The sequence below is a fragment of the Stegostoma tigrinum genome, chromosome 12 (assembly GCF_030684315.1).
Source record: "Stegostoma tigrinum isolate sSteTig4 chromosome 12, sSteTig4.hap1, whole genome shotgun sequence".
In the NCBI taxonomy this organism is placed as follows: Eukaryota; Metazoa; Chordata; class Chondrichthyes; order Orectolobiformes; family Stegostomatidae; genus Stegostoma; species Stegostoma tigrinum.
This window is the reverse complement of record NC_081365.1, coordinates 40,950,618-40,967,388: the sequence shown is the minus strand read 5'-3', so window position 1 is coordinate 40,967,388 and position 16,771 is coordinate 40,950,618. Positions and strand designations below refer to the sequence as shown.

At 42.4% G+C, this 16,771-nt stretch overlaps 1 protein-coding gene across 3 annotated transcripts in view; it reads right to left on the bottom strand.

The window, feature by feature from the left end:
• Window positions 1-16,771, bottom strand: part of nme7 (NME/NM23 family member 7) — a 137,842-nt gene that overhangs the window by 117,840 nt on the left and 3,231 nt on the right. Inside the window, exon 2 of one of the 3 annotated variants that reach the window (XM_048540703.2) lies at window positions 9,814-9,879. The exons of the other annotated variants lie outside the window; for them this stretch is intronic. The gene's annotated coding sequence lies outside the window, so the exon portion shown is untranslated. The remainder of the gene's footprint in view (window positions 1-9,813; window positions 9,880-16,771) is intronic. 3 annotated transcript variants of the gene reach the window in all.

Below are 16,771 nucleotides of genomic sequence, written 5' to 3'. Positions count from 1 at the left end.
TTATTAAACTGGGAGAGGGTTCAGAAAAGATTTACCAAGATCTTGCCAGGAATGGAGGGTTTGAGTTATTTAAAAAAAAAACAAACAGAGGCTGGACAGGCTGGGACTTTATTCTCTAGTAAGAGGCTGGCAGTTGACTTTATAGAAGCTTATAAAATTATGACAGGCATGGACAAGGTGAATAGCAAGGGTCTTTTCCCTAGGATGGGGGAGTTCACAATTTTTTAAGGTGCGAGGAGAAGGTTTTAAAAGGACATGAGGGCCAACATTTTTTTTTATTTTTAAACACAGTGATCCGTGGTTGGAATAAACTACCAAAGGAAGTGGTGGAAGCAGGTACAGTTACAACATTTAAAAGGCACTTGAATAAGTACGTGAATAGGAAAGGTTTGGAGGGATATGAGTCAAATGCTAGCAAGTGGGATTAGTTTAGTTTGGGAACATGTTTGGCATGGACTAGCAGTCACTCCTATTGAGGCTACCATGGATTGATGCACCTGTGACAGAGATTGGGGAGGATGAGATCAAGTAGGTTTTTCTCTCATTAGTTGTCTCACCTATTCCCATTGACTCAGCCTAGCAGCTATGTCCATTGGTCAGTAGTGGTACAGTCAAGCCACTTAGCAATGGACATTAAAGTCACCCACCTAAAGTACATTCTGTGCAGTTACAACCATCAGGTCTTCTTTCAGCCATTGTCCAAGATACAACAGTTGTCCAACATACAGGAGTATTGATGAATGACAAAAGGACTGCTGTAGACAGTCATCATCCCACCTTTGACTACTAGGCTACATTGAGTCCAAAGGCAATATTGCAGTCTCCCACACGATAACTCCCTCTGAACTACACATCATTTGGCCATCTCTGGCAGGTGTGTCCTGACAATGGCTCACCATATTCAGGGAGGATGAGTGCGCTGTTTGGGACATCTTCAATGAGTGTGGTCACTTTTTAATGTTAGCACTATTGGAATTGCACAATTGAAAATTATGTTAAGTTCATGATCAAAAGCTACACTGTGAATTTATTAATTTAATAATGTCCAAGGTCTACATCAGAACAAACTAGTGATGCTGAACCTGGGAGATTGTAACATTCATAGAATTTTTAATATTGTGATAATATTCTCCATGTCTTTTAGTATGTGTTGACTGAAGGGGTGGTGGAAGAGATTTCTTTAGAAACTGTTAAAAGATGATTGGATAAATACTTGATGAATAAATTGTGAAATGTTTGAATGGGTTGTGTAGCCTCTGTACTATTTCATTTCGAATTCTCTTGGAGATTGTTTTGTTTTATGCAAATATCATCAGGTTGAGGTAACTTCATATAATGCTTCCTGCATAGTTATGGTTCAAATGGAGTCACAGCATTGTGCAGCAGCTCATTGAGAAGAGCAGGAGCTACAAGCACTAGAGAATTAAAAGGAGAAGTGGTAGACAGTAGGAGCTCATACCAAACAAACAACAGGAAGTAATATCATACAAAAACAGAGAAATGTTGAGAGCTGAGGAATCAGATCCAAGTGCTTAATTTATTATGTATCCAAGTACTAAGAGCAATATGTCCTTTACCTAAAACAAAACTAATTCTGTATCAGTTTGGATTGACAATATATTCAAACTGTCTTAAATTCTGACAACACAATTGCCAGATTCTACGCATTAAAAAGTGCAAAAGCTGATGACACGTTGAAACTTCAAACCTTGAATTAAAATGTTTCTCTATTACATTTTTTTGATCTCCCCTCCTTAAGTGAACTCGTCAACCTTACCATAAACCTTGCTAAATTATTCAATTTATAAAATGGATTGCTAAATAAAATCAAACAGAAATTTAGAATTGTTAGACATACTTGTTATATGAACTTAAGAACATTTCAATGATTTAACAGTTAAATAGCACTACAAACCACTGCACCAACAAGATCAAATCAGCTGTAAAATTTACCAATATAATATGTAGTGCAAGTCTCAATGACCTTCATCAAATCCCACATTCAAATATTTAACATATTTCCTTTGTCGTCTTCTATGAAACAACAGCCAGGGACTATTACTGAGATGATAATAATATATTTCACAGTTAAAAATAAATAAATAAATAGATAAAAATTTTGATGGTTGAGAAAACAAGATAAAGGCAAAGAGAGGAATGTGTAACTATGAGAGCTGAAGGGAAGTAAAAGAAGCCACTAAACAATAAGATAAATATATCAAGGTAAGCGAGGGGAGCTGCTGAGATATGTTTTCATGTGAAAATTAAATTTGCAACGAGGAAACTTTCTGTACAAGTATTAGTTCATTTAAACATCCCATCCTTTGCACAGCTGTCGGTTGATAATATAAGCAAACAGATTCATTTTAAATAAGTAGGAATTTGTTGCCTTCAAGTGGTAACTTTTCAACATGGCATAAATGAGGAGCAGCTGGAGTCAACATCACCACCAAATGGATCACTCACCACAAAAATCAATCCTACTAGTTGCACGCAGTCTTAGGAATGTGTACTGTGGGGTCAGTGAAAGTCAAAGCTTCCCTCATATCAATTCACAGTACACATTTGTTAAACAGAGACATAATTTTAAAATAGAAAATCATTAGTGAGCCACTAGGGCAATGAGTAAGCTCACATCAATTCAATGGAATGAAGCCCAGGTCATTATAATCTACAGATCTAATTATGCTATCCCAGTAATGAATTCCATCCCAACAAATCAGCATCTCTACAACTGCTTGAGCAGGAGATCACAACAGGTGAGGACAACGAAAAGATCCAGTGTAATTGATTCCACATGATTGTGGTCACAGGAAGGACAGGAAATCCAGGGGCAAATGTAGAGTTTTATTAAACAGAATCTACACAGTAGTTCACAGATTAACAAACCATAAACAAGTTAAAATCTTGAGCTTTGAGATATCTACAATGACAAGCTTTCCATTGTCACACTCCCTAAAATGTTTGCAGACTGAATCTGTAACTACATATGAAAATACAAAAAAAGCATTTTGCCCTTAAAGCCCAATAACAGCATTCAAAGAATTTGGGTCGCCCTTCTATAGGAAAGATGTTGTTAAATTTGAGGTTGCAGAACAGATTTGAGGGTGTTGCCAGGACTGGAAAGTTTGAGTTATAGGGTGAGGTTGAATAGTCTGGGGTTCTTTTAACCTCCCCAGTGCATCAGAAGCTGAGGGATGACCTTAGAGAGATTTATAAACGAGTGGCACAGATAGGTTGAATAGCCAAAATCTTTTTCAGAAGGCAAGGCAAAAGATTATAAAGGACTTGGAGTCATTTTCTCATGCAGACAGCAATGCATGTATGGAACAAGCTGCCAGAGGAAGTGGTGGAGATGGTACAATTGCAACGCTTAAAAGGCAGGTATACGAATAGTATACACATCCTGCCCCACCGAACTCATCTCCACCTATCTGGACTCCATTTTCTCCCCTTTGGTCCAGGAACTCCCCACCTATGTCCGTGACACCACCCACGCCCTCCACCTCCTCCAGGACTTCCAATTCCCTGGCCCCCAACACCTCATATTCACCATGGACGTCCAGTCCCTGTACACCTGCATTCCGCATGGAGATGGCCTCAAGGCCCTCCGCTTCTTCCTGTCCCGCAGGCCCGACCAGGCCCCCTCCACCGACACTCTCATCCGCCTAGCGGAACTCGTACTCACACTCAACAACTTCTCTTTTGACTCCTCCCACTTCCTACAGACTAAGGGGGTGGCCATGGGCACCCGCATGGGCCCCAGCTATGCCTGCCTCTTTGTAGGTTACGTGGAACAGTCCATCTTCCGCACCTACACAGGCCCCAAACCCCACCTCTTCCTCCGGTACATTGATGACTGTATCGGCGCCGCCTCTTGCTCCCCAGAGGAGCTCGAACAGTTCATCCACTTCACCAACACCTTCCACCCCAACCTTCAGTTCACCTGGGCCATCTCCAGCACATCCCTCACCTTCCTGGACCTCTCAGTCTCCATCTCAGGCAACCAGCTTGTAACTGATGTCCATTACAAGCCCACCGACTCCCACAGCTACCTAGAATACACCTCCTCCCACCCACCCTCCTGCAAAAATTCCATCCCCTATTCCCAATTCCTCCGCCTCCGCCGCATCTGCTCCCACGATAAGACATTCCACTCCCGCACATCCCAGATGTCCAAGTTCTTTAAGGACCGCAACTTCCCCCCCACGGTGATTGAGAACGCCCTTGACCGCGTCTCCCGCATTTCCCGCGACACATCCCTCACACCCCGCCCCCGCCACAACCGCCCCAAGAGGATCCCCCTCGTTCTCACACACCACCCCACCAACCTCCGGATACAACGCATTATCCTCCGACACTTCCGCCATTTACAATCCGACCCCACCACCCAAGACATTTTTCCATCCCCACCCCTGTCTGCTTTCCGGAGAGACCACTCTCTCCGTGACTCCCTTGTTCGCTCCACACTGCCCTCCAACCCCACCACACCCGGCACCTTCCCCTGCAACCGCAGGAAATGCTACACTTGTCCCCACACCTCCTCCCTCACCCCCATCCCAGGCCCCAAGATGACATTCCACATTAAGCAGAGGTTCACCTGCACATCTGCCAATGTGGTATACTGCATCCACTGTACCCGGTGCGGCTTTCTCTACATTGGGGAAACCAAGCGGAGGCTTGGGGACCGCTTTGCAGAACACCTCCGCTCAGTTCGCAACAAACAACTGCACCTCCCAGTCGCAAACCATTTCCACTCCCCCTCCCATTCTCTTGATGACATGTCCATCATGGGCCTCCTGCACTGCCACAATGATGCCACCCGAAGGTTGCAGGAACAGCAACTCATATTCCACCTGGGAACCCTGCAGCCATATGGTATCAATGTGGACTTCACCAGTTTCAAAATCTCCCCTTCCCCCACTGCATCCCTCAACCAGCCCAGTTCATCCCCTCCCCCCACTGCACCACACAACCAGCCCAGCTCTTCCCCCCCACCCACTGCATCCCAAAACCAGTCCAACCTGTCTCTGCCTCCCTAACCGGTTCTTCCTCTCACCCATCCCTTCCTCCCACCCCAAGCCACACCCCCAGCTACCTACTAACCTCATCCCACCTCCTTGACCTGTCCGTCTTCCCTGGACTGACCTATCCCCTCCCTACCTCCCCACCTACACCCTCTCCACCTATCTTCTTTACTCTCCATCTTCGGTCCGCCTCCCCCTCTCTCCCTATTTATTCCAGTTCCCTCCCCCCATCCCCCTCTCTGATGAAGGGTCTAGGCCCGAAACGTCAGCTTTTGTGCTCCTGAGATGCTGCTTGGCCTGCTGTGTTCATCCAGCCTCACATTTTATTATACGAATAGGAAGGGTTTAGCAGGAGATCGGCCAAATGTTGGCAAATGGGACTAGGTCAGATTGGGATGTCTGGCCTGCATGGACGTGTTGGACCAAAGAGTCATACAACACGGAAACAGACCCTATGAGATCATGATTGATCGGTTTGTTTCAAATTCCTTGTTCTCATCTAGTCCAAATAATCTTAGATTGTTGTTAGGCAGGGGAATCAATCTTCCTCTATCTTAAAAATATTCATTGACCCTACATTTAGAGAGGCAGAGATTTCCAAAATTGCACTAAACTTCAAAGAAAAACAATTCTCAATTCGGACTTGAAATGACAACAATTTTAAAACAGTACCCCTTAGTTCTGAATTCACCCACAACAGGAAACACCTTTTCCTTGTCCACCTTGCCAAGATCATTCAGAATCATGTCAGTCATCACTAAATTCCAGTTAACACAAACACAGTTTATCCATCCTATTCGCAGAAGACATTCCACCCCTTCCAGTTACCAATCTAGAAGACCCCATCTAAACCACTTTGAATGCATATACAGCCTTCCTTCAATAAGCTGTACATACTTGATAACTTTGTGACTCATGCACCATAACAACTACTGCCCTCTGCATCTTGGAATTCAGCAGTCATTCTCCATCTATATAATGGTCTGCTATTTAAATCTACTGCCAAAAGATTTCACACTTTTCCCCATTATACTCCACGTGCCAAATTTTTGCCTGTTCAACTTTTCTTTATGTCTTCGTCATATCACCATTTCCTATCTATCTTGCTGTGGCCGACACATTTAGCTGCCATATTTTCACTCCCCACATCTCAGTCACCATGTAAAATATGAGACTGAAGCCCCATTACAGATCTGTGGGTCTCCACTCATCACATCCTCCCAGTCAGGCAGAGATACATTTATGCACCCTTTACTCTCTTTTTCTTGCTAGCCAACCTTCTATTCCTGTCAATATATCACTACATTATAAGCTTATATTTTCCACTATAACCTTGGTTCGCACCCTATCACTTGCCTTCTAGAAATCCAAGTATAATACATGTATTGGCTTCCCTTTCTTTCCACAGCGCATGTTACCCCTTCAAAAAGAACTCTAATAAATTGCTCAAACTTACTTCCCTTTATTGAAACCATGCTGATTCTTCCTGATTACCTTGGATGTTTTCTAGATGGCTAGATATAACTTCTTTGACAATTCTATCATAATATCTGCAACAGACATCAAGCTAACTGGTCAACTGTTTCCAGTTTTCTGCCTCTCATTTTGAATACAGGGGTTATATTTGCTATTTCTGTTTAAGCTTTACTAATACCCAAGTTTTATTGTGTCAAGGACTTAAAAATTCTCAAATCTTGCTAACTAACAATTCAGTTTGATCTGCGCAGTAACCTTCAAGCAATATTTCATTGTAGCTCGATTTCAGAAAAGCTAATTTATTCTAACTTCTTGTTTTAGTTTTAAACCATTAACCCACCGTTGACTTAAGAACTCAAAGTAGTTTGTGGGTGGAACTGAGCACTGGAGCACTAAGATACAATGCCAGAGGCTAAAGATGGAGATTCAATCAGCCATTTTGTTCCTGAACAGGATTATAGCAGCTGTGATATAAAATCGCCTTTCAAGACATCGGCTTTTCCCCAATAAAATCGGCTGTCATGGAATTAGAAGGTTACAAGTCTCAGTCCAAACATTTCAATTGACACTTAAGAAATAACACCGAGGGAGTGCTGCCATCTGCTACACGAGATGGTAAATCCTGGGTCTCAGTTAGACATAGAAGATACCATCACATAATTCACTGGAGGGCAAGGAACTCATTGCATACTCTAACCAACATTATTCAGCCTAACACAACAAAAAAAGCCCTTTAAACTCAAGAAAACTCCTGGAAACTCAAAATTAAGAATCAGTTTTTAGATTAGCTATCACTTTATTCATAAACAGTATTAAGTTCTGGGTGTAGGTTTGCTCACGGAGCTGGAAGGTTCGTTTTCAGACGTTTCGTGTCGGCCATAGCAAGATAGATAGGAAATGGTGATATGACGAAGACCATTCTAGGGAACATCATCAGTGAACCTCCGGTGAAGTGCTGGTGTTATGTCCCGCTTTCTATTTGTGTGTTTAGGTCATAACACCAGTACTTCACTGGAGGCTCACTCATGTTACCTAGAATGGTGACGAAACGTCTGAAAGCAAACCTTCCAGCTCAACAAGCAAACGTACATTCAGAACCTCAATCTGAGCTACAAATCTTCTCAAAACTCGTTAACAGTATTATTAAGTGTTGCTGTAAAGATTTTGTTGATGGATCAAATGCATGTCCAAATGAATTGGTATTTTTTTTTGTTTTAACTTATAATCAAATTTCTGAAATTTACCAGTGGAGCTAACCAACCTCTTCCTCGTGGATAAATCACGTGTGGCTAGCATGCAGATTTAGCTAGTAATTAGGAAAGCTCAGAGAATGTTATCATTTATTGTAAACTGGCTTGAATACCAAGTAGATATATCATGTTTCGGTTATGCCAGGCACTAGATTGACCACATTGGAAGGAGTACTGGTCACTGTATCTAAGTAACGGCGTAAGTGCCTTGAAGGCAGAGTTTTACTAGACTAAAACCTAGAATAGATACAAAGAACAAAGAAAATTACAGTATAGGAACAGGCCCTTCGGCCCTCCAAGCCTGCGCCAATCAAGATCCTCTGTCTAACCTACATCATGTTAAGATGAAAGTTTAAACGAGCTAGCTTGTATTGTTGCAGTTTAGAAGAAGAAGAGGCAACTTTAATAATGGAAACAAAATCCTGAAGGGTCTTGACAGGGTAGATATGGAGACAATGTTTTCTGTTAAGAGAATCTAAAATTTGACATCGCTGTTTAAGGATTAGAGTTACCCATTTAAAAGCAGAGATTAGGCAATACATTTTTTCCTGAGTCATGTGGCTTTGTAAAATCTCCTTCTGCAAAAAGGTGGTGGAAACAGAGTCCTTTAATTTTTTAAAGCAGAGGTGAACAGATTCTTGCTAAGGGGTTAAAAAGTTATCAGGGAGGTGAGGATATGGATTGGAGGTTACAATCAGATCAACTGTGTCCTACTGAGTGCCTTAAATCTGTTCCTACGTGGTATCTTCCTGTCAATAAACAGCCTCAGACGAGCAAGAAAGCTGACATTTCAGATCAAGATCCTTCTTCTGAAATGAAGAAGGGTCTCAACCCGAAACATCAGCTTTCCTGCTCTTCCGATGCTGCTTGCCTGCTGTATTCATTCAGCCCTACACCATGTTATCTCAGATTCTCCAGCATCTGCAGTTCCTACTATCTCTCCCTGTGAATAGATTAATTGGTACAATGTAGTTATTATAAGTGCAATCTGTTTATTAAAAAAAAAAACTAACCATAAAAGCTTAAAAAGGATGCGGATGCTTTGGAGAGGATGCAGAGGAGGTTCTCCAGGATGTTGCCTGGTATGGAGGGCACTAGCTATGAAGGGAGGTTGAGTAGATTAGAATTATTTACATTAGCAAGGCGGAGGTTGAGGGGGTACATGATAGATAGTTAGAAAAAGACAATATTGTTCACTTAAAATGCTCCGCTTGCCACATCAGAAGTATCTTGCATTATGAACTCTTCCAAAATTAAACATCTTGAGGTGGCTAATTAAATACAAAATAATACTTACAAGATTAAACTCTCCTCTGTAACCACTGAAACTAATCAAGCACAAGAAAGCAAACCAAACTTGCAAGATAACAAAGGTGCACATAGATAAGAAAGGCCAGCAAAAGAGAATACAAAAGGATTTAAACAGAGGTGAAGTTTTAAATGAAACATGTTGACAGATTGGGAGAAAATGCAGATCTCAAAGGACAGAGTGATAGGTGAATGGAAGCGGATACAAGATAAAATATGGGCAGCAGAGTTCAGGATTAGAAGTTAAGTGAGAATGAAAGATAGAAGGTTGGCCAGAAGAGTACTGAAACAGTTGAATGTGAAATCAAAGTAAAACGTGCAGGTTTCAGCAGAAGATGCAGAGACATGGTACAGGGCCAAATAATATTGAGTGATCCTGCCCCTCCATTCTTAAAACATTGCCCTCTAGTTTTGAACTCCCCCACCCCAGGGAAAAAGACCTTATCTATTTACTTTATTCACGCCCCTCATGACTTTATAAACTTCTATAAAGGTCAGCCCTCAGCCTCTGATGCTCCAGGGAAATAGCACCAGACTATTCAGCCTCTCCCTGTAGCTCAAGCCCTCCAACCCTGGTAACGTCCTTGTAAATCTTTCCTGAACCCACTCAAGTTTCACAACATCCTTCCTATTACTGGGAAACCAGACTTGCACACAGTATTCCAATAGTGGCCTAACCAATGTCCTTAACAATCACAATATAACCTCCCAATTCCTACACTGAATGCATTGACCAATAAAGGCAAACATACCAAATGCCTTCTTCAGTATCCTATCCACCTGCGACACCAAGGAACTATCGACCTGCACTCCAAGGTCTGTTGAAGATAAAAGAAAATTGTAGAAGAAAGAGACAAAAAGGGGCAAGATCTACACATTCCCAAAAGCAATCATAATGTCAGGCAAAGTAAATAAGTAAAGTATGGGTACTTGGAAATAGAAAGCAATAATGTGATTTTAAATTGACAGATAAACCAAAAAATTCAAATTGGCAATAGCTAGGATAAGGAGTTCACAGAATGCTTTCAAGATAGACTTTTAGACCAGCTCTTCCTGGAACCAAGAAGAAACAGATTTATACTAGATATGGGATTGTCTAAATGGCACAGAAATATTTAACCTCAGCGAATGCATCCTTTAGTAGCAGCAACCGCAACATGTTTGAACATTCAACTTAAATGGTGAGGAGTGAGTCTATCATTAGGATTTTAATCTTCTAGAAGGGCAATTATGCGGGTACAATCATTATGCTAGCTAACGTGAGCTTGGATGTTAGGCTCAGGAATAAACCAAAAGAGAAGCAGTGATAGACATCTAAGAGCATTCCAGAATTATCTGAGTAAGTATATTCTTACTCTTTCAAATAAAATTGAAGAGATGGACATTTAAGGAGATATCTGAATGGGTACATGAATAGGAAGGATTAGAGGGATACAGACCATACATGGGCAAACTAGATAAGTTAGGATATCTGGCTAACGCAGATTAGTTGGACCGAAGGATCTGCATCCATGCTGTATAACTCAACTTATTTGGTTAAACAAAGAAGTTAAGGAAAGCATCAAACTTCAGGAAAGAGCATTTAATTGCACAAAGATTAGTGTCAGGTCAGATAATTGGCCAGAATACAAAGAACAGTAGAAACGAGAAAAGGTTAATCAAGATGAAAAATGTAGGAGTGAGAGAGAAAGCTCGACAAAAATCTAAAACCAGGTAGAGTCACAGAATCAGAGATCCATTTACAGCATTTGGCCCACAGCGCTCTAAACCCTTGCTGTGGTTGGTTCGTTGGCACTGCTGGTTCGTTAGTTTGCAGACGTTTCATTACCCAGCAGGGTAATGAAACGTCTGCGAACTAACAAACCAGCTCAGCAAGCAAACCAACCACAGCATCCACAACCCGAGCCACAAATCTACTCACTCAAGAACCTTAGACCTCCAAACCCTTTCTTTTCATGTACCTAACCAGATGCCTTTTAAATGTTATAGTTGGACCTGCCTTTACCACTACTTCTGGCAGAGGTTAAGGGGTGACTTAGGCAGGTTTATAAAATTGAGAGGGGCATGGATAGGGTAAATAGCCAGGGTCTTATTCCCAGACTAGGGGAAAACTAGAGGGCATAGGTTTAAAGGTGAGAGGGGAAAGATTTAAAAGGGACCTAACAGGCAACATTTTCCACATAAAAGGTGGTACATTTCTACAGATATTTAAAAGGGTAAAAAAAGTGTCTCTTCATGCTCTGGAGTGCAAGAATTTGGAAACAGCAGATGAAATGAACAGATTTTTTTGTTTCTGCTTTTACTGTAGAGGTTTTAAGAAACTTCCACGTGATTTTACAGATATCAGTGGGAGGAGGAGAGAGGGGAACTTGGTGAAATTTTTATGACAAATAAAAACGTCTGTTGACAAACATTTTGGAGGAAGCAACTTCAGATATAAAAGAAAATATTTACTCAGATTTCATACAATAGTCTGTACTATGCCATTCCTAAGTACAACTGTTTTTCCCCTGCTAGCAAAGATTCATGCTACCATAAATAGGAAGGGTTTAACAAATGGGGCAAATGCTGGCAAATGGGACGAGATTAATTGAGGACATCTGGTCAGCATGGATAGGTTCGTCCAAAGGGTATATTTCCGTGCTGCACATCCCTATGACTCATTCAGATCAGTGGATATGAGAAAGCCTAATGTTATCTTATCCACATACTTATTCTCCATGTCAACCTGAAAATTAATGCTGACAGGATATTTGGATTGAACCAAATCTTAGGCTTACTCAATATTCACACACCCACACTTCCAACTAAGGGTCATTTCACAAAAGGAAGAGGAACTCTTTTCAAATATTTTCCCCCAAACTGTTTGAAAGATATAGGGACATGTCATTAGGTACTACTGGTGGAACGTAGAATCATCCCATCAAATGAGAAATTCTAATACAAACAAAATGCTGAAATAAAAAAAGCAGATGAAACACAGTTGATCTATATTCAGACAACATTGCCGGCTTGGAGCTTAAGTCCTGAATCCAAACAAACTGATTACATTTCATATCAAATATCTGGAAAAAAACTTCAATATATACCTATGGTTGTGTCCATAACTGCCAGCTTTTTGCAAACAAACTATTCACATGAATTTGTCACTTCATCCTACTTTTACCTTTCACGATTGTTATCAATGAGATGTTCACTTGTGTGACAGTTAAATACAAAATCAGCCAGTAATTGACATCAACACAAAGCGACCTAAAAATCAGCAGATGCAAAGTACTGACAATTGAATTTCTTAGGCCTTCATGACCATCTCTTTTGTTCCTATCAAATTTTTTTTTCAGTCGCTTATGGGATGAGAGTGTCACTGGCTGGCCAACATTTATTGCCCACCCCTAGTTAAGATCATAGACCATAAGACAAAGGAGTGGAAGTAAGGTCATTTGGCCCATCGAGTCCACTCCAGCATTTAAAATCAAGGCTGATGGGCATCTCAACTCCACTTCCCTGCACTCTCCCCATAGCCCTGGAGTTGCCCTCAAGAAGGTGGTGGTGAGCTGCTTTCTAAAACTGCTGCAGTTTGTGTGCTGTAGGTAGAGCCACAATGCCATTATAGAGGGAATTCCAGGATTTTGACCAAGCAACAGTGATGGAGTTGTGATAATATTTCGAAGTCAGAATGGTGAGTGGTTTGGAGAAGAACTTGCAGGTGGTGTGTTCTCATGTATCTGCAGCCATGTTTTTTTCCAATTATTTGTGGGATATGGGCGTCACTGGCTGGTCAGCATTTCTTACCCATCCCTAGTTGCCCTTGAGAAGGTGGTAGTGAGCTGCCTTCCTGAACCGCTGCAGTCTAACTGCTCGATGTTGACCCACAAATGTCATTAGGGGGGGAATTCCAGGATTTTGGCCCAGTGACAGTGAAGAAATAGCAATCTACTTCCAAGTCGGGGTACGGAATCACTTGCAGGGGTCTTGAAGGTGGCAGTGTTTCCATATGTCTGCTGCCCTTGTCCTTCTAGATGGAAGTGGTCATAGGTTTGGAAGGTGCTGCAGTGCCAACAAAACAGGCTGCTTTGTCCATGATGGTGTCAAGCTTCTTGACTGTTGTTGGGGCTGCACTCATTCAGGCAAGTGGAGAGTATTGGATCACACTCCTGGTTTGTGCCTTATAGATGACAGACAGGGTTTGAGGAGTCAAGAGGTGAGTCACTCACTGCAGTATTCCTAGCTTCCGACCTGGTCTTGTAAGCACTGTGTTTGTGATGGGTCCAGTTGAATTTCTGGTCAATGAGAACCCCCAGGATGTTGATAGTGGGGGATTCAGTGATGGTAACACCATTGAATGTCAAGGAGTGGTGGTTAGATTGTCTCTCACTGCTGATGGTCATAGCCTGGCATTTGTCACTTGCCACTTGTCAGTGAAAACCTGGAGAGATTATCCAGTTCTTGTTGCATTTGAACACAGATTGATTCAGTATACGAGGGAGTTGTGAATGGCATTGAAGGCTGTGCAATCATTGGTGCCCATCCACACTTCTGACCTCATGATGGAGGAAAGTCATTGATGAAGCAGCTGGGGATGGTTGGGCCAAGGACATACCCTGACGAACTCCTGCAGAGATGTCCTGGAGAGGAGATGATTCACCTCCAACAACCACAACCGTCTTCTTATGTAACAGGTATGACTCCAACCACTGGAGAGTTGGCCCCCTGATAGCCATCGATTCCAGTTTTGCTAGGTTTCCTGAATGCCACATTTGAGCAAATGCAGCCTTGAAATCAAGGGCTGTCACTCTCACCGCACCCCTGGAATTCAGCTCTTTTGTCCATGTTTGGGCCAAGGCTGAAGTGAGCTCAGTAGCTGAGTGGCCTTAGAGGAACCTAAACCACGTACAACTGAGCAGGTTATTGCGAAGCAGGAGATGCTTGATAGCACTATTGATGACACCTTCCATCACTTTACTGATGATTGAGAGTAGGCTGATGGGATATTAATTGGCCCAGTTTGATTTGTTCTGCTTTTTATTGTACAGGACATACTTGGGTAACTTTCCACATTAATGGTATATTCCAGTGTTCTAACTGTACTGGAACACCTTGGTTAGGGTAGTGGCAAGTTCTGGAGCACAAGTCTTCAGTACTATTGCTGGAATGTTGTCAGGGCCCACAGTCTCTGTAGCATCCAGTGGCACCAACCGTTTCTTGATATCATCTAGAGTGAATCGAATTGGCTGAAGACTGGAATCTGTAATGCTGGGGACTACTGGACGAAGTCAAGATGGATCATCTACACAGCAGGTCTGGCTGAAGACTGCCGCAAATGCTTCAGCCTTTTCATTTGCACCGATGTGCTGGGCTCTTCCATCATTGAGCATGGGGATATTTGTGGAGCCTCTTCCTCCAGTGAGTTGTTTATTTATCCACCACTACTCATGACTGGATGTGGCAGGTCTGCAGAGCTTGGGTCTGATTCATTAGTTGTGGGATTGCTTAGTTCTGTCTATCATTTCCTGCTTTCGCTGTTTGGCATTCAAGTAGTCCAAGTGTTTGGTGTGAAAGTGGACTTCACCAGGTTGACAAGATAGGCTGGTACTACTCCTGGCATGCCCTCCTCTACTTCCCATTGAACTAGGGTTGATCCCCTAGCTTAATGCTAATTGCCGAGTGGGGGTTATGCCAAGCCATGCAGTTACAGATTGTGCTGGAGTACACTTCTGCTGCTGTTGATGGCCCACAGCATCTCAAGTCTGGGCATCCATGAGTTGCTGGATCTGTGCACAGTCTGTCCCATTTAGCATGGTGCCACATAACACAATGGAAGTTATTCTTAATGTGAAGGCAGGACTTTGTCTCCAGGTCTGTGCGTTGATCACTCCTACTGATACTGTCGTGGACAGATGCAACTGCATCTGGCAGACTGGTAAGGTTGAGGTCAAGTATGCTTTTCCCTCCTGTTGGTTCCCTCACCACCTGCCACAGACCCAGTTATGTCTTTTGGAACCCGACCAGTTCGATCTGTAGTAATGCTGCCGAGCCGCTCTTTGAAATCCCCCACCCAGAGTACGTTTTGTGCCCTTGCCACCCTCAGTGCTTCCTACAAATGTTGTTGAACATGGAGGAGTACCAATCCATCAACTGAGGGAGGGCGGTAATCAGCAGGAAGTTTCCTTGCTCATGTTTAACCTGTAGCCATGAGACTTCATGGGGTCCGGAGTCAATGCTGAGGGCTCCCAGAGCAACTCCCTCCCAACTGTATACCACTGTGCCACAACCTCTACTGCATCTGTACTGCTAGTGGGACAGGACACCTCCAGGGATTGTGATGGTGGTGTTTGGGACATTGTCTGATTCTGTGAATACAACTGTCAGGCTGTTGCTTGACTAGTCTGTGAGAAAGCACTCCCAATTTTGACACTAGCACCCAGATGTTAGTGAGGAAGACTTGTCCTTCTAGATGAAGTGCTCATTGGTTTGAAAAGTGCTGTATGAAGATCTTCAGTGAAGTGCACCTGTGCACCTTATAGATGATACACTATGCTGCTACTGAGCATCAGTAGTGGAGGGAACAAATGTTTATGGATGTGAATGGCAATCAAGCAAGCTGCTTTCTCCTAGATGGTGTAAAGCTTCTTTAGTGTTGTTAGAGCTGCATTCATCCAGGCAAGGCAGGATTGTTCCATCACAGATCTAACCTGTGCCTTGTAGATGGCATGCAGACCTTAAGGGGTGAGAAGGTGAGTTACCACACTATTCCTAACCTCTGATCTGCTCTTGTAGCCACTGTATTTATGTGGTGAGTCTGGTTGAGTTTCTGGGCAATCATGTTGACAGTGGGGGATTCAGTGATGTAACACCACTAACATCAAGAGGTGGTGATTAAACAATCTCTTATTGGAGATGGTCATTGCCTGGCATGTGTGGCACCAATGTTACTTCCTCTTTAAAACATAACTTACTGATCTAAAATAATGCAAGACAGTAAAGATAACCTTAGGTTTTTCTTGCCTGCTAGCAACAGCCTTCTTAATGTCTTCTCTCATCATCTACCCTCTCATTTACCATGTTCAGAGATCCAAAAATCCTTTGTCACAAAATAAAGAGGACTAGTTCGGTTGTCTCCACAGTAGTTCTCATTTCCCAATAACCATGTAAAATTGTGGCACCTTTACCAGTGTATACCAGATTTTCCTCTCTCACTTCCCAACTTAGTTTATCTCCTGCCTTCAAGCTCAAATTGTCTGTGACCTAATGCTTGCTCCTTCAATGCCTTTTTGAAAGGAAAAAGGACTTCATTCTCCAACTCCCCCAGAGGGACCCTATTCTTTCTGGCAATACAACCAGTTCACTCTTCTCAGGGTATTGTTCCCTTCATATCATTACCTACTATTTCAAAGCATCCACCCATAACAACATGTCCTCAGCAACTATCTGCCTCAAATTTACTCAGCGTTCTTTTTGTAGTCTTTGCATGAAAGAAATTACCTTCTCCCAGCCAAAGCCTATTTAATATTCCAGAAATTGTCCACTAAATCCAGTCAATATTGCACCTAATTGTTGTTTATTCTCTTTCACAAAAAGTGAATGTCACTAGCTAGGCTATCATTTGTGGTTCATCCCTAACTGTGATGGTGATGATGATTCAACTTCTTGAAAGCTGCAGTCCATGGCAGTTAGATATTCCCACACTTCTATTAGGGAGTTCAAGATTTT